A 15,365-nucleotide genomic window follows, 5' to 3' on the forward strand; every position below is an offset into this window, starting at 1 on the left:
CACTTTTTAATATTTGTAATTTGATACCATGGGTATCAATCTCATACCCACCCCCCTCCCTGGGTATGAGAAACCCATACCTCATGGGTTTGAGGTATGGGTATCAAACCTTCAATTTTGTCAACCAAACACATGGTATGGGTTTGGTTCATTCCAAACCCATACCTCATACCTATATTGGGTGAACCAAACACCCCTTAAGAGAGTTAATTGGACCAGTGTTTCCTCCCTCAAAAAAAAGTTGTGATAAAATCTATATATATATATAAAAGAGAGTTTTTTCGAGCGATTCTAGACTGTCCACATCATCACAAATTAATTTAGGAAAGTTGTATAAATAATATTTTTGATGTAAAAAATAAAGTGGTAAATCGTTTAGTTACTATAATAATATATATTTCCTATTTTATAGTTAAGCGATCTTTCTAATTTTCATATAAAAAGTTTTACATTTCATTTGGCAAAATAATGTCGGTAAAAAAATTATGAAAATAATATAATTAGATTCGTGGTAAGAAATGCTATCATTAGAGTATAGATTTCATATAATTTGCACATATTTTGGATGCTGTATTTCTTAATATGTTATATGTTCTACCTTGAATGTATAAATATTAGAATTTTCCCATATCGAAAGATTAACACAAGGTGAGTTGATCCTATGATTATAAATATAAGACATCATTGGAACTCAGATATCAACCCAAAATCTTTTGAGTCTCTCAACTATTGTCTTAGAGAGTTACTAAGAGTTAAGATTTTGTATTATTATCTCCATATTATGATATAAAAAAATAATGTGGAGGATATTTTAATTATTATAATATATATTTTTTATATTTTTTACATTTCATTTGCAAAAGTATCGTTAAAAAAATTATGAAAATTATATAATTAGATTTGTGATAAAAAAAAATGCTATCATTAGAGTAAAAATTTCTTATCAATCTGCACATATTTTAATTGATAAAAAAAGAAAAAAAAAATATGAACATAGTATAGTATTAATCGGGTTGGATGTCAAACTAGGTCCGAAAAAAGATGGTGTACTTCTTACTTCTTAGTGTGTTATTTGTCCACATTAATAATTTAGGTGTTGTTAATATATAATGTATAAAGAGTAAAATTGTCCTACATCGGAAATTACTATAAGATGGGGTGATCATATGATATAGTAAAAAAAAAATTATGAAAATAATATAATTAGATTCATGGTAAAAGAAAATTGTTATTATTAGAGTATGGATTTCATATTATTTGCATATATTAAAGATGATATATTTCTTAGGAGTCGTTTGGTTCGAGATAAAGGAATGAAATGGAACGGAGTATGATATCATAGATGTATGAGATTCCAACTTCATTTCATCTCAAAGTTATTTGATTCAATCTAAATAAGTAAAGGGAAGGAATGAAGTTTATTAAAGGGGAGAAGGTGGATGTGAGTTTTCAAGGGGTTGAGATGGAGTTAGAATCTATTGAATATCCAACTCCTCCAAAATCACCCAACCAAACATTTGAATTGATTCAATCCATTCCATTCAATTCCATATTAGCCAACCAGGCACCCATAACTATGTTATATGCCCCACATTGAACATATAAATAATAGGATTGTCCCATATCAAAGGATTAACAAAAGGTGGGTGGACTTATGATTATAAATAGAAGGCATCCTTTGAACTTAGATATCAATCCAAAATCTTTTGAGTCTCTCAAATATTATCTTAGAGAGTTCTTAGGAGTTTATATCATTATCTCCATAATATGATATTAAAAATAATGTGGAGAATGTTTTAATTATTATAACACGTATTTCATATGTTATACTCAAGTGATAGTTTATAATTTTTATATAAAAGCTTTTTCATTTCATTTGACCAAAAAGTATCTTTAAAAAAACTATGAAAATTATATAATTAGATTCGTGGTAAAAAAAATTGTTACCATTAGAGTATAGATTTATTATCATTTACACATATATTTATACATTATATATAATCTCTTTTCCAGGATGGCTCCCAGGCCCGGTTCTGAGGGTAGTTTGGAGGGGCGGTGGCCTAGGGCCCGGGTAGAAAGGGGCCCATTCTTCTAGGGCTTATAATAATATTAGTATAATTAGAAATAAGGAAAGGGAAAAAATCATATTAAAAAAAAAAAGAAAAATAAATATATTTTAAATGCGTCTACTTGAAGTAAACCCGAGTGCGTTATATATGCCATGTGTTTGTCATAGTTTGAATCTTGCTCTTAGCTATATGACACATTCTTGCACTAGAGCTATTTCATTTTTTGGAATTGTTCAACGCTTGTATACATTGTTTTTTGGTTATACAAAAAGAAGGAAAATTTTGCTTGCTATTGTTCCTGAACTTATTTTGAAATGTTTATCTAATCCTTGTTGGGAGAGTCGAATTAAAAGTGTTAAATCTATTAGATTTCAAGCTCCTCAGATAAGAATGGCTTTGTCAGTTTTATACGATTCTTGTGGTAGTGATGCAAAGTCGAAAACTGAAGTGTTTTGAGTTTTTGCTTGATATTGTTATCTGGTATGAAATTTTGTTTGTTATATATATGGTTTTGCCTAGGGCCCCAGAATACTCAGGAACGGGCCTGATGGCTCCTATTTATAATCATGGGATCACCCCCTCTTATGTTAATCTTTCGATGTGGGATAATTTTATTATTTATATATGTAGTATATAAGTATATTCATCACACTAGATTATGTTTTAATGTGGAACATATAACATACTAAGAAGTACACAATTTTTTATATTAACATTATATGAAATCGATACTCTAATGATAGCATTTGTTACCACAAATCAAATGAAATGTATAATTTTTTATATAAAAATTAGAAATATCACTTAAATATAATATAATAAATATTAAATTATAATAATTAAAAGATTCTACACTTTATTTCTTTCATCCAAAAATATTATTTATAATACTTTCCTAAATTAATTTTTAGGAAACTCCACCTTGATAATCATCTGAGGTGGGACAATTCAACTATTTATATGTAGTATTCACCACACCTACATTATTTTTCAATGTGGGACAAATAATATACTTAGAAAAAACATCATATCATATATATAAGTATAGAAAAATCGTACGAACATAACATAGTGTATTTCTGACAATGTTATTTGTTCCATATTGAAAAACAATGTAGGTGGTGTTAATATATAATGTATAAATAGTCGAATTGTCCCACATCGGAAAATTACTATAAGGTGGGGTGAACCTATGATTATAAATAGGAGTCATCTTTGGCACTTAAATATCAACCAAAATTTTTTTGAGTCTCTTAAGTATTGTCTTATTAGAGATCTCTTATTAGAGTTTCTATTATTATCTCTTTAATAGAAAAAATTATTTATTATTAATTTTTCTCGCATAATCAATAAACGGTAGACGTGTATGTATTTATCATTTATTTTCTTTGAAAGATATATTTTAATAATAGGTAAACAAATGATTATCATGTAAACATTAAAGTTTTAGAATATTTTTTTCATTATAACCAAGTTAATTAACCCGTTGCAACGCACGGGCTTTCAACCTAGTATTCATTATTTTAAATTTTCCAAAGACTCTCTCTCTCTCTCATCCAAGATCTCAAAACTCCTTCTTCGTCAAGATATTTCTTCATCTAAATCTTCAAAATATTCCTTCATCTACATCCTCATCTGCAAGCAACATCATCAACTTTCTGCAAACAAAATTATCATCTTTTTACAAAAATATTCATCCACGACAATGGCAAAGATGATCTAATTGTGGTAATATATGTAAGTATATTGGACACGCATTTGTTGTTACTGATAGGGTGTCGCAACCTAATCAAAGATAAAATACCCTAGACACAAATGAATGTAGTAATAGGGGTCGAACATAAGGAGACAGGAGTTGCTAAACAAGTTGTTATGGAGTCAATTCTATCAGTGTCGGTTATCGATTGGTTTTGGTTGGGTTTATGAAACAATAATAATAAAGGAAGAGATTAGGGACGTCGGGTCACACATGCAAATTATGTAAATGCTCAAGTTAAACATAGGAGTTGATAATATCATTAATTGTTTAGGCTTAAAGACAACCACCTCTCGGCCTTATTGTCAATCATAGAACGGGTCCTAACGAGCTCTCGCTATGGCTAGGTCGTCTACTAAAACATGCTTAGTCTAATTCAATTGCGTGCCTCTCGACTTATAAAAATGAATTAACAAATTTAATCTAAGATAGTGGCCAACAATCAAAGACTAACAAAACAATGTAAACATGTGATAGAAACTTTTAAACGATAAAATAACATCCCAATTCAACAATTTCAAAAACTATTTATGCATGGCTTCCCTTATTCCCTAGACAAAATAAACTACTCTTGCATAATGTAAACTAAACTAATGACAAATGATAAAGTAAACATGATAACTAACTAATAATGGATATGATAGAGGAAATAACAAAACAATATAAGAAATAGAATTAACTCAACAAAGGAAATGAAACTTGGAATTGAAGAACAAATGCTTTAAGGGAGTGTTTGGGAACCTTCATTTCATTTGAAATGTTATATTTGAAATTTGTATTTTGAAATAATGAAATCCAAATACAAATTTTGGTGTTTGGTAAAATTTTAAATTACACAATAGAAAACAATTATGAAATCAGGATTGATATTTCATAACGAAGTATTAACGCAGTCAAACTTTACTCTTTGAGGTTAGAGGTAAGAATTGTCCCATTAATTAATGAAATTATGGAGCAGCATCAACTATTTTTCTTCTAGCATTAATTTGTTAGCACCTGACAGTGGAGGGGAAGAATGGTGTAGAGTGATGACTGATGAGGATTTGGAAATGAGGGGAGTAGAGCCCGTATTTCAAATGAGCTAAAAATCAGTGAGTTGAAATTTGAATCAAATCCAGAATATTTCCAAATCCAAATATTTTGATTTGCCAAACAAGGAATTTGATTGAAATGCAGATTTCCAAATGAAATCAGTGTTTCCAAACAGACCATAATGGAAATTGTAATACAACTTTGAAATGCTAAAGGAAATGTAAATAACAATAAGGAAATCTAACCTACATTCTATTCTAAAAACTAAGGCTAAAACATATATAAAAGTGTGTGGAAAGAGGTGTAAGAAGTGTGTTTGAGGTCTCGGATCAACACCCTTATATAGGAGTAAAAGATAAAACGTAAACAATTAAGGAGGAGGTAACCCCGATCGGGGACACCACACCCCGATCGGGGTCGTGGTATTTTATGTTGTTTCTCTTATTTCCATCTTAAATTGCATAGAGAATCCAATGTTGCGTGTTAATGCTTCATAATTCCTGCGGTTGAATGCTTCAAATGAAATCCTAAGTTTGCATGGACACTTGATCATTTGGATTTTACTTGGGCTTATATTTTATTTCTTTACTTGTGTATCAACCAAAGTTAGTTTCGTGCTCGGGATTTTCTAATTCTTCCCAAAATGCCCCTACGCTTCCCGAAACACCTTTGCATGATCAAGACTTCCTCTTATTAGCCTCGTGAACTTGGGTGAATGCTAATTGACGAGAAAAAGCTACTGAGTGCTTCATTTCCTACAAAAAGCAATGAATACAAACAAAATCACCTTGAACACGGAATTAGCTCACAAATACATTAATAGAAATGCAATAATCAAATAAACCGAGCTAAAATAGGGTGTTAAACTATATATAAAATGGACTTATCAGTTACTGAATTTGAATAATATGTTATCAGTTAATATATTATGTATTTTTAATGAAAAAATAGTGTTTGCATGTTTTATTGGTGATGATTTATGAAGTACCTGGTACCAATTGTTATCATTTCTTGCCATAATTTGTAGTCATTTGTATTTCCATATTTTGCATATACATTAATGATTTGTTTTTATATTTATCTAATTATGTGACCATTTATTTATTAGTAAATGCTTAATATTGTGTTTGTTTTAGGGACTTGCAAAATTACGCACACTAATTTACTTAATCCCGCACATTTATTCCCCGTATACCGAGTGTGTCCCTTTCATTTCTCACCCTCACCGTGAGAGAAACAAGAGAGAGAGAGAGAGAGAGAGAGAGAGAGAGAGAGAGAGAGAGAGAGAAAAGGGAAAAGAAAAATAGATGAAACGCACAACTGGCTAAATCCCAACCCCCAACAACCCCTTCCCCCACAACCCTCCTAGCGCAGCCGACCACCCCTTCCTGCTACCATCTCCGCATCGACAACGACATCCCGCCACCTGCAACCTGCAGCAACCACCAAATTCGATGACACATGTCTGACACGCCGCCTCCTCCGACTAAGCAATTGTTATTCAAGTTAAAAATGTGTGTGAGATTAAGTAAAATAATGGAATAACAGTGAAAAATGTGTGTGATATAGTAAAAGGATGTGCGAGATTTAGCAATTATTGTTAAATAGTATAGAACCCGTGCAATGTATGCACGGTATCTATGGAGTTTTACTTTTCAGTGTATTATTTATGGAAATTAAATTGACAATTCATTTATTTTTCATGTTTCTCATCATTGTATTTTGATTTGAGAAATAAAACCGTAAGAAGTAATGAAATGAGTATTTCTTTGAAAACTTTTTTTTACCGAGAAATTAATGAAGTTATTTTAAAATATTTACTGATAACATATTTTTTAGCCGCAAATTTTTATCATAAAAAGTCAATGAATTTTTATCATAAAGTTCTTTAAAAAAGTATTTCTTTATCATAAAAAGACATGAGATAGATTTTTTACGAATGTGAAATATTGGATGTTATAAATATTTAAAGCTAAAATATTATGCCCATTTATAACCTACCATGTCCATACCTATAGTATATGCTAAAAATATCAAGCCCTATTCTAGGAAATATATTTTAGGCAGGAAAAATTGAAGTTTCGCCTATTCTTTTAGTAAATAGGGGATTATGTTACTGACTTTGTCTAATATGCTACCATCTTTGAGAATCTTTATTATTAGTAATTAAAATGCTAGGAATCTTTGTAAAATATGTTATTATTTTTGTGCACTTTGTCACGATTTACGATGCAAATATAATTCTGTGATACAAATATAATCATGTATATAGACATATAGAAAATATGTTACCATTTTATTTAAAATGGGGGTGAATTTTGAATAATGTCTAGTATTACATTTGGCACTCTTTTCTTATTGGATCTTCTATTATTTTGTTACCATTTGTGTTTAATTTGTAATGATTTTTGAGTATTTGTTACCCTGTTACATTTTTCAGGATTCTTCATATACTAATATATCAATTTGTTTCCATATTTGTCTAATTATGTGATCATTTTTTTCTAGTAAATGCTTAATAATGTCTTTGATGTATTAGATATCACTTGCTAAGTACGAAGTAGAATAATAATTATGTTACTGCCTATTTACAATATGTTACCATCTTTTTGAAAAACTTTAGTAGTTAAAATGCTATGAGTCTTTTTTATAATAACTTACTGTCTATGTGCAATATGTTAGCACGTATGATGCAAATATAATCATGTAACATTTGTAAATAATATATTAAAATGTTACGTACCATCGTATAACATGTTATTGTCATGCAGTTTAACAAACATGTTGATGCGTAAAGCGGAAGCGGAAGCGGAAGCGGAATTCATTTTTGGATTGTTTTTGTGTTTTTGTTTGTGTATGAATAAAGGGATATTTGTTTCGATATCTTGTGAAGAGATCGAACCAATGGGATATTTGCTATCGTTAGACCTATAACGATAACAATGGGGGAATTACTCGAAACGCGTTAAGTAATTCATCTTAAACTTCGAAACGCGTCCTTGGTTTAAGGCAAGACTCGAAACTCGTCGATCTTTAAGGGAAACATGAGAAAGCCTCTCAAATTTCAATTCAATTTACTTCAAACATGCATCCCTTACAAATGAGAAGAATCGGCCCTTATATAGCCGAATTCTCCTTGGCCTCTAAGTCTAGTATTTATTGTTTACATGAGTTCCTAGGTGCCTAGTTTTTAGCTTTGACTTAGGAATAAAAACTAGGCTAGACTTTGGTAGAAAACTAGGCAATGACAAAAAAAACTAGGATGTAGAAAAACTAGGTGGTTCTAAGAACCTAGCACACGGCTTTCTCACGGCTTCCACACGGGTCCAATGCATCTTCTCTACGGCCTTTCACGGTTTAAGGAGTTTCCTTGCGGGTTTCGGATCCCTAAGTCGAGATCACGCATCACATGTTAAAGAAGAAAGAAGAACATAGAAGAGGCGTGTTGTTGCTAACATTAATGATGAGCATGTCGATGACCAAGTTAATATACGCAAGATAGTGCAAGGTACGAAAGAGGATGTCGTTGGTGTTGGACTGGAGAAAGAAGTCATATGTCATTTTAATTTGAACATTATTTAAAGCTAATTATACTTTCATTAACATTTTAATTTGAACATTGTTTAAATATTCTGCTTAAATGGTATGGAATATGTTATTTTTAATAATATTGTACTGATGTGATAACATATTGTATTCAAATGGTAATATAGTGAACTTTTATCAAATGTATTAGCTTGTAAAATATGTTGGTTCAAGATGTAAAATTTAAAATATAGAACTAACATGGTAACATGTTCATCTTAAAGGGTGACAATATGTGTTTTTGGTCATGTTTTAATAATCTAAAAACATTTTATTTTTGAATTCATAGAATAAACAATGATAAGTACATGGTAACATGTCACACATAAATGGTCACATGTATTATTATCGTGGTCTCATATTCAAATTCGGTGTTTATTCTCATATTTTACGAAATTGTGAACGATTATTTCCGAATTCATAGAATAATTATTGATACATAAATTTTAACAAATAATACCTAAATGGTAACATATTCTATGGTAACATACTTCACTCAATTTGTAATATATTGTGCTTAAAGGTCTGAAATATGATGCTTTATACAATAATCTTGTAATACAAAAATGTGACCATCGTCTCTTACTTTGTTACCTCACAAGTTTTATTAATTTTATATGTGAACTAAAATCACAATGGAAGCAAAAACCACATCAACTAGGTACATATTAAATTAATGTGGTTACAAAATTCTCTGGCGATTGCTTTAAAGAAAAAAAAAATATGTGCTTGAGAGTGTATTTTTAATTATAAATCGTACATAAGCTTCCATTTTCAACCTCCAACAGTTCAACCCAAGTAGAGACTTTCAAACTTTAATAATACATGCATAAATTGTAATGGTCACAATATGATGAAACCAATATACATTTAAAAGTAATGAAAATTAAAGAAAAAAATATAATACAAGAACCTTATAAAAAAAGGAAATAGATAAATTTATCTATGTGAAACCCCCCTCCAAAATCATTTCCAAAACAAGTCTTGCAAAATAAAACTAAAGTATAAACAAAAAACCGAAATTTATGCAAATTATATAATTTATAATAATATATTTTTCAAAACGAAAAATCTTTTATGCAAAATCCAACATAACTCATCAAAACCTAGATCTATACACAAAGATTAGCAACTTTATAATTTTTAAACCATAATTGTTATCTTAAATATAACAATTAATCTCTCTTGCGCAAGAACAAAAAGTAAATTAAATAGTTGATTACCTAGAAAATGATACAATCTTGAAGCTTCAACTTTTCTTGATTTTGATCTGGACTCAAAAAGCCTACTAAATTAGGGTTTCAAATTATAATGATCAGTAAGTTAGATAGAGACTAAAATTTAGGAATTGGTAAGTTATGGATGAAAGATGAATTTAATTGGTAATACTTTCAGAAAAATTCTTGTGTCCTCCGGGAGGACCGTACTCCTTACACCTAACCTTTTATAATATTTTATTAGGTGGATTAGTTAGGTGTAAGGAGGACGGTACTCCTGGAGGACACAAGAATTTTTTTCATACTTTCAATATGAATGGAAGATGAATTTTTGATGTTTGAATATGCATGAAAGATTGAACTGAATATGGATAATGTATTCTGATGAAAAATCTTGTTGTTTTGTTATATATGAGACTTGAGAGTGTATTAAATGTGTTGATGGTTTCCTATTTATTAATAAAAAAAAAACTAGGTGAGTCAGGTATCAATAAATGCAAAGGCATGCCCAATTGTTGGGAAGCAATAAATGCAAACGAGTTTATTTGACTCGTCTTAATGTTTCAGACGGATATCTTTGTCTGAAACAAGAATTTGTGATCGTACAATATATGGTTGACATATGTCATATCATACTAACACTTCATATTTATTCATTCATTCTGAGATTCCTGGGTTTATACAAAAAACAGGTGATTACCAATATTCACATTATACCAAACTCAAATTCATCAAGTTTTCACACATACCTCTAAATCCAATCAAAACGATAATAATTACCAAAATTTTCTTACTGTACTGATTAAGGCTAAGGCTCCTGAAGTCCTGATCCTGAGGGTCGTTGATGTTAAGGGTAATTGCGGCTAGATATTCATTGCAGCTCGATGCTGATGGCAAAATGTAGTATCAGTTGGATATGGTTGGTTTTTCTTAACTTTAGTTGTAAGAGCCCCGAACGACCAAATAATTATCTCCTCTTTGCCTACTATAATTACACTTACATGGTAATCCCGAGCTATTATACCCTCCAAGTGTTGAACACATATTTTACCATTCTCGTAGATGACTACAAAATAGTCCCTCAACCCTTCCATTTCCCTTAGGAGGGTACACATATTTGTGATTACGATCTAACTTTCTTACGTGGTTTTAATCCCCGTAATTTCACCATCATGCACCATTTCCAAATGTTAGTTTAAATTATTCCACTTTATAAAAAACAGCGTCAAACAAAGGGACAGGAAAAAGTTTATTGCACGCAATTTCATGCTGCGCAGTATCAGCATACTCCAAGTCAAGTCTGACACATCTTGACTTTTGGTTAAGTCAGGAGATTTGGCTATTTCTGAGGAATATATGTGCCTAAATCACAACATATCAAGCAAACATTACCTATTGCTCTATCCACAAGACCCCCCATCCACTCGATACATAATAGGTGGTCGTACGCACAGCGCATAACGGGAGGTCTAAATTCGTGGCAAAATGCTAAATAACTGTGGCTAAAATACTATCTTATGATAAAATTCATGTTACGGCGCAAATGGTCGTGGTAAAGAAATATATCGAGAAAAAGGAACATACATCGAATTTACTACCTCCTACTTTATTTATTTTTGAGCATATGTGTATTTTTTCTAAGCTTATCATCTCAAACTTTATTTTTTTTTGAGCATATTTGTATTTTTCTAAGCTTATTAAAGTTTATAAGTTAGATTTTAATTTTTTTTCCCCATCAAAACTCAAATTTAACTAAGCATATATGTAATGTTTTTTAGTTTTATTGTAATTTTTTGAGCTTAATGTTTAAGTTAATGAACTCAGAAATTTTATATTAAAACTCATAATTTTTAAAACAAAACTCGGAAACTTAATTATAATGCTCAGAAATTATGCAACTGGTGGTAGTATATCGGATGTATAATCTATCCATACATGGGGAAGCAAGATCATGGCTATAATGGATTTTATTTTTGCTACGAATTCTCTCACGGCTAATAATTTCTATGACAACATATTTATTATTGTGGCAAGATATATAAAAAAATGTAAGAACATTGGATTAATTCACTTATAATAAAATAATAAGACATTAAAACATGAGCAAATGATGAATGTTATTATTGAAATAATTACCCATCCATTCACAAATGCATACAATGGAAAGTACTCAGTTTTCAAGATCTCCGCCGTATACTTTGTATCCCGAATACAATTGTACAACTTTGTAACTCATTGATGTTGTAGTTGCGAATGTGATAGCCTAAACCTTTGAATCCCTAACTTAAGTCATATTGATTTTTGATGATACAAAGAACTAATTGGAAGAATCCTAAGTTTTTCATCATACTCATAACGTCATAAGGGATGAATGTCTCAACCCCAACTAAGAGCAAAGTGTGACAAACCAAATTGTAGCATCTACTTTGTGTCGTTTCTCCGCCTCAGCCATGTCAAACAAACACTTTCCAAAAAAAATACAAGTTATTAATGGCAGTAACTCATAAGAGTTTTTATGGAAGGCAACAAAATCCCAAATTAACTGATATTAAAATAAAATTGACTGTACTGATTAGTTACTTAGTATTGTATTACTTCAATTTCTTATGCATTTGTATTCAACATTTCTATTGTCAGTATCATTAGTTTGATTGTTCTGCATCTGACCAATTATTATCTACAAGTTCACGCTACATTTAATCAATGACTAACGGCAAGATAGTGGGGTCCTAATCCAATTACCAATTTTTTCGATAGTCAATAAAAATAACATACATAATGTCAAATGATAAGGTGCTTGGCAGGGGTGCAATAACTTTATTGATAACAATTTAATGACTTTTCACAATTGTTAGTATGTGTGCAAAATTAATCTCAAACGATAATTGTTTTGTTCAGGTATTTGATTTCCAATCAAATAACATGAATCAGAACGAATAATCTCCTGACATGGTGGAATATTTTGACATCTTACTAGCTATATGTAATCTACTACGTTAATTATACACAAGTGCTTACATATTATATTCGTAGTAAGAGGTCAAATGGTAGTGTGATACTACCAAAAAAAGTTACTGATATAGTGATACTTGATATTTGCTCTATTGCAAACAGGCATTTACAAATCCCTATTCAGCCAAACACTGCATATTTTTAAACTCGTGCAATTTTGAAAAGATATGTTCTTATAATTATTATATCGGTAAAAAATTTTAAAGTTTTATATTTAAACTTTTGGTTTATAAATTACATTAAACTAGTATTGGTGTTCGGCTTCGCCCAGGCTACATCTACTTACCATTAATTTTTTTTTCATTAAATAAAATTACTTAATGTTGCATAACTCATAAATTTATCATTAATATATTTTTCTATAACATATCCTAAAATTACGATTAAATAAATTTTGAGACAAATTCACTACTTTCGCTATTAATATTCTACTCTTATTAATGAAACAATAGTAATAACATTCACTACTTGCCCGTAATCATTGTTACTTTCACTACTCCCGCCGTAATTATTGTTACTGTCACTACTGCCGCTAGATCTGGCAAAAAAATGACACGACACGAAAACACGACACGAACCCGACACGAATTTAACGGGTTTGGGTTGAGGCTTAATGACCCGTTTATGTAAGTGAGTCGACACGAACACGACACGATATTTAATTGGGTTGGTTTGGGTTGAGCTCTCTAAACACGAACCCGGCACGAATAACCTGTTTACTAAATTAATCCTAATTATTCTTGATTCTCCATCACGTAAATATACGTAAACACTCCAAATATGGACATTACACGAAAACCCGACACGAAATTAACGGGTTAGGGTTAAGGCTTGATGTCCCATTTATGTAAGTGGGTCGACACGAACACGACACGATATTTAATTGGGTCGGGTTTGGGTTGGAAGGTTTGTAACCCATTTACATGTGACACGAACACGAACCCGACACGACCCGATCTGTTTGCCAGGTCTAACTGCCGCATTAATATTGATAATTTCACCACTCCCGCCGTAATTATTGTTACTTTCACTATTGCCGCATTAATATTGATTATTTCACTACTCCCGTTGTTGTTTCTACCACTTTCCCTAATCTCGCTGATATATTTATATAAATATATTACATATATGCATTAAATCAAATCGAAAGAATTATACAATATTATATATTATGGAATCTAACTTGAATTATTTATAACCTACTTCTATCATATTTTTGTATGTTAAATAATTAACATATCTATACATCTAATAAACTATAAAGTTTAATAAAATTGCATAGATTTTAAATTTAATATATAATTTTATGATGATTATAATTAATACCATAAATGTGCATGTTTATATTAATTAATTATTTTATTTTAAGGAAATTGACCATCTTTTACTCCTCTATAAATATTTAGGAAAATTACCAAGCATCTTCTTTCTTGTAATCTCCTTAAAATTGACCATCTTAATTAATTATTTTATTTTAAGGAAATTAATCATCTTAATTAATTATTTTATTTTAAGGAAATTGACCATGTTTTAGTCTCTTGCAAATGTTTAGGAAAATTACCAAGCTCCTATATATTTTAGTTTTAATCCAAACTATATAATATTTGCATTGAGATCCCTTAATCGGGTCCATCACACGGTGCTAGTAATTTAAAACTATATAGTATAATTAATTTGTATAACTTTCTTTAATTACATTGAAGTCCCTTGGTTTCTGGAATTAATATATAGTATTGATTTGTATATAATTAATTTTATGTTTTGAGTGATGTTCGAGTATAAATTTAAAAGGATTATCAATTGTTGCATAATAAATTATGGAACTTGCTAAATCCCGCACACCATTTTACTAAATCCCGCACATTTTTTCCCCTTTTTCCGAAAATATCCCTCTCATTTCTCACACCTACCAGGAGAGAGAGAGAGAGAGAGAGAGAGAGAGAGAGAGAAACCCAAAAAATAAACATCTTGTCATTCTCTCCTACGCCTTCCCTCTCCCTGCTCCAGCCACCACTCCCAACGCCGACCACCATGTACACCGGCCCTCCCAACGCCGACCACCATGTACACCGGTTGAACGGACGTACTCCGTGCCAACAGACAAACCTCGTATGCTGATGCTGGTCGATGGCAAATATATTGATTATTAAAGCATTTCAATTGAATCAATGTAATGATCGTAATATTAAGGCTCTGCATTTTCAATTGCTTTGACAAATGTTTTGCTCCAATAACAAAAATAAAAGTCTGCAAATGCTTTAATAACCAAAATGGTCGGTCATTTCAATTAAATTAACATAATAATCAATGACTATCCAACTAATCGACAGATTTTTTGATCAAATTAGTCCAACATCAATTCAAATCCTAATTGTAAAAAAAGCCCCTTTTTTTTTAAAAAAAAAAAGCAATTAAATCAATTTAAAGATGGTATTGATAAAAAGGAGATTACATCTTTTTTTTGGTGTTGACCAGGAGTATCCTCTACCGACAGTTGGGGCAATCTCCTTCGGGGTAGTGAAGGCAATTTAATGGGTTGACCCCTCCCAAGTTTGGCTTTTTCATTCGCAAGAGTCGGGAATCGAACCCCTGACCACTTGTTTAAGAGATGATAACCCTTACCACTCACACCAGCCAACTTTGGTAGATTACATATGGTATATGCGAATTAAGATCCGTAATTATCGAGTTGTT

The sequence above is a fragment of the Silene latifolia genome, unplaced genomic scaffold (assembly GCF_048544455.1).
Source record: "Silene latifolia isolate original U9 population unplaced genomic scaffold, ASM4854445v1 scaffold_362, whole genome shotgun sequence".
In the NCBI taxonomy this organism is placed as follows: domain Eukaryota; kingdom Viridiplantae; phylum Streptophyta; class Magnoliopsida; order Caryophyllales; family Caryophyllaceae; genus Silene; species Silene latifolia.